Consider the following 3,492-nt stretch of genomic DNA (forward strand, 5'->3'; position numbering starts at 1 on the left):
TTGGGCGAGAGTAGTACTAGGATGGGTGACCTCCTGGGAAGTGCTCGTGTTGCATTCCCTTTTTAATTTTGTTGCGCCGCTTGCAAAACAAAACGCACATGTAAGTAATATATTTACCGTGTTTTATTATTTTGCACGAGTGCGGTAAGTTATAGCTGGGTGCTCACGATTCACGAGTCTAGCGGCAGCGTTGTGGCGCGGCAAGCGTGCACTGGTGCGGTTGAGAGGGAGGGGTGGAAACCGCGTTTAACTCGTCTTCATAGTTGAGAGGGAGCGGCCAAAGCAATGTACAATCGTCTTTGTAGTGGAGCTGGGAGGGGCTAGGATAAGGGACGAAGATGGGGGTAACATGTCGGATGTGATCATACCAGCACTAAAGCACCGGATCCCATCAGAACTCCGAAGTTAAGCGTGCTTGGGCGAGAGTAGTACTAGGATGGGTAACCTCCAGGGAAGTCCTCGTGTTGCATTCCCTTTTTAATTTTTTTTAGGCCGCTTGCAAAACAAAACGCACGTGTAAGTAATATATTTACCGTGTTTTATTATTTTGCACGAGTGCGGTAAGTTATAGCTGGGTGCCCACGATTCACGAGTCTAGCGGCAGCGTTGTGGCACGGCAAGCGTGCACTGGTGCGGTTGAGAGGGAGGGGTGGAAACCGCGTTAAACTCGTCTTCGTAGTTGAGAGGGAGCGGCCAAAGCAATGTACAATCGTCTTTGTAGTGGAGCTCGGAGGGGCTAGGATAAGGGACGAAGATGGGGGTAACATGTCGCATGTTATCATACCAGCACTAAAGCATCGGATCCCATCAGAACTCCGAAGTTAAGCGTGCTTGGGCGAGAGTAGTACTAGGATGGGTGACCTCCTGGGAAGTCCTCGTGTTGCATTCCCTTTTTAATTTTTTTACGCCGCTTGCAAAACAAAACACACGTGTAAGTAATATATTTACCGTATTTTATTATTTTGCACGAGTGCGGTAAGTTATAGCTGGGTGCTCACGATGCACGAGTCTAGCGGCGGCGTTGTGGCGCGGGAAGCGTGCACTGGTGCGGTTGAGAGGGAGGGGTGGAAACCGCGTTAAACTCGTCTCCGTAGTTGAGAGGGAGCGGCCAAAGCAATGTACAATCGTCTTTGTAGTGGAGCTGGAAGGGGCAAGGATGAGGGATGAAGACGGGGGTAACATGTTGGATGTGATCATACCAGCACTAAAGCACCGGATCCCATCAGAACTCCGAAGTTAAGCGTGCTTGGGCGAGAGTAGTACTAGGATGTGTGACCTCCAGGGAAGTCCTCGTGTTGCATTCCCTTTTTAATTTTTTTTACGCCGCTTGCAAAACAAAACGCACGTGTAAGTAATATATTTACCGTGTTTTATTATTTTGCACGAGTGCGGTAAGTTATAGCTGGGTGCTCACGATTCACGAGTCTAGCGGCGGCGTTGTGGCGCGGCAAGCGTGCACTGGTGCGGTTGAGAGGGAGGGGTGGAAACCGCATTAAACTCGTCTCCGTAGTTGAGAGGGAGCGGCCAAAGAAATGTACAATCGTCTTTGTAGTGCAGCTGGGAGGGGCAAGGATAAGGGACGAAGATGGGGGTAATATGTCGGATTCGATCGTACCAGCACTAAAGCACCGGATCCCGTCAGAACTCTGAAGTTAAGCGTGCTTGACCGAGAGTAGTACTAGGATGGGTGACCTCCTGGGAAGTCCTCGTGTTGCATTCCCTTTTTAATTTTTTTATGCCGCTTGCAAAACAAAACGCACGTGTAAGTAATATATTTACCGTGTTTTATTATTTTGCACGAGTGCGGTAAGTTATAGCTGGGTGCTCACGATACACGAGTCTAGCGGCGGCGTTGTTGCGTGGCAAGCGTGCACTGGTGCGGTTGAGAGGGAGGGGTGGAAACCGCGTTAAACTCGTCTCCGTAGTTGAGAGGGAGCGGCCAAAGCAATGTACAATCGTCTTTGTAGTGGAGCTGGGAGGGGCAAGGATAAGGGACGAAGACGGGGTAACATGTCGGATGCGATCATACCAACACTAAAGCACCGGATCCCATCAGAACTCCGAAGTTAAGCGTGCTTGGGCGAGAGTAGTACTAGGATGGGTGACCTCCTGTGAAGTGCTCGTGTTGCATTCCCTTTTTAATTTTTTTGCGCCGCTTGCAAAACAAAACGCACATGTAAGTAATATATTTACCGTGTTTTATTATTTTGCACGAGTGCGGTAAGTTATAGCTGGGTGCTCACGATTCACGAGTCTAGCGGCAGCGTTGTGGCACGGCAAGCGTGCACTGGTGCGGTTGAGAGGGAGGGGTGGAAACCGCGTTAAACTCGTCTTCGTAGTTGAGAGGGAGCGGCCAAAGCAATGTACAATCGTCTTTGTAGTGGAGCTCGGAGGGGCTAGGATAAGGGACGAAGATGGGGGTAACATGTCGGATGTGATCATACCAGCACTAAAGCACCGGATCTCATCAGAACTCCGAAGTTAAGCGTGCTTGGGCGAGAATAGTACTAGGATGGGTGACCTCCAGGGAAGTCCTCGTGTTGCATTCCCTTTTTAATTTTTTTTTACGCCGCTTGCAAAACAAAACGCACGTGTAAGTAATATATTTACCGTGTTTTATTATTTTGCACGAGTGCGGTAAGTTATAGCTGGGTGCTCACGATTCATGAGTCTAGCAGCGGCGTTGTGGCACGGCAAGCGTGCACTGGTGCGGTTGAGAGGGAGGGGTGGAAACCGCGTTAAACTCGTCTCCGTAGTTGAGAGGGAGCGGCCAAAGCAATGTATAATCGTCTTTGTAGTGGAACTGGGAGGGGCAAGGATAAGGGACGAAGATGGGGGTAACATGTCGGATGCGATCATACCAGCACTAAAGCACCGGATCCCATCAGAACTCCGAAGTTAAGCGTGCTTGGGCAATAGTAGTACTAGTTAAGCGTGCTTGGGCAATAGTAGTACTAGGATGGGTGACCTCCTGGGAAGTCCTCGTGTTGCATTCCCTTTTTAATTTTTTTACGCAATCGTCTTTGTAGTGGAGATGGGAGGGGCAAGGATAAGGGACGAAGATGGGGGTAACATGTCGGATGTGATCATACCAGCACTAAAGCACCGGATCCCATCAGAACTCCAAAGTTAAGCGTGCTTGGGCGAGAGTAGTACTAGGATGGGTGACCTCCTGGGAAGTGCTCGTGTTGCATTCCCTTTTTAATTTTGTTGCGCCGCTTGCAAAACAAAACGCACATGTAAGTAATATATTTACCGTGTTTTATTATTTTGCACGAGTGCGGTAAGTTATAGCTGGGTGCTCACGATTCACGAGTCTAGCGGCAGCGTTGTGGCGCGGCAAGCGTGCACTGGTGCGGTTGAGAGGGAGGGGTGGAAACCGCGTTTAACTCGTCTTCATAGTTGAGAGGGAGCGGCCAAAGCAATGTACAATCGTCTTTGTAGTGGAGCTGGGAGGGGCTAGGATAAGGGACGAAGATGGGGGTAACATGT

At 49.7% G+C, this 3,492-nt stretch overlaps 7 non-coding genes and 1 pseudogene across 7 annotated transcripts; all 8 read left to right on the top strand.

The window, feature by feature from the left end:
* Positions 1-354: 354 nt before the first annotated feature.
* On the top strand, positions 355-473 carry LOC123153039 (5S ribosomal RNA). The gene has a single exon (XR_006476360.1). It is a non-coding gene; the product is annotated as a 5S ribosomal RNA (ribosomal RNA).
* Positions 474-770: 297 nt separating this feature from the next.
* Positions 771-889, top strand: LOC123153967 (5S ribosomal RNA). Its single transcript, XR_006476598.1, has one exon. It is a non-coding gene; the product is annotated as a 5S ribosomal RNA (ribosomal RNA).
* Positions 890-1,185: 296 nt separating this feature from the next.
* Positions 1,186-1,304, top strand: LOC123154106 (5S ribosomal RNA). Its single transcript, XR_006476678.1, has one exon. It is a non-coding gene; the product is annotated as a 5S ribosomal RNA (ribosomal RNA).
* A 297-nt stretch (positions 1,305-1,601) lies between these two features.
* Positions 1,602-1,720, top strand: LOC123155363 (5S ribosomal RNA). Its single transcript, XR_006477342.1, has one exon. It is a non-coding gene; the product is annotated as a 5S ribosomal RNA (ribosomal RNA).
* Positions 1,721-2,015: 295 nt separating this feature from the next.
* On the top strand, positions 2,016-2,134 carry LOC123153932 (5S ribosomal RNA). The gene has a single exon (XR_006476593.1). It is a non-coding gene; the product is annotated as a 5S ribosomal RNA (ribosomal RNA).
* A 296-nt stretch (positions 2,135-2,430) lies between these two features.
* On the top strand, positions 2,431-2,549 carry LOC123153335 (5S ribosomal RNA). The gene has a single exon (XR_006476450.1). It is a non-coding gene; the product is annotated as a 5S ribosomal RNA (ribosomal RNA).
* A 298-nt stretch (positions 2,550-2,847) lies between these two features.
* On the top strand, positions 2,848-2,996 carry LOC123155352 (uncharacterized; annotated as a pseudogene).
* Positions 2,997-3,078: 82 nt separating this feature from the next.
* LOC123153248 (5S ribosomal RNA) lies at positions 3,079-3,197 on the top strand. The gene has a single exon (XR_006476418.1). It is a non-coding gene; the product is annotated as a 5S ribosomal RNA (ribosomal RNA).
* The last annotated feature ends 295 nt before the right edge of the window (positions 3,198-3,492 follow it).

This window comes from Triticum aestivum, chromosome 1B, assembly GCF_018294505.1.
Source record: "Triticum aestivum cultivar Chinese Spring chromosome 1B, IWGSC CS RefSeq v2.1, whole genome shotgun sequence".
NCBI lineage: Eukaryota > Viridiplantae > Streptophyta > Magnoliopsida > Poales > Poaceae > Triticum > Triticum aestivum.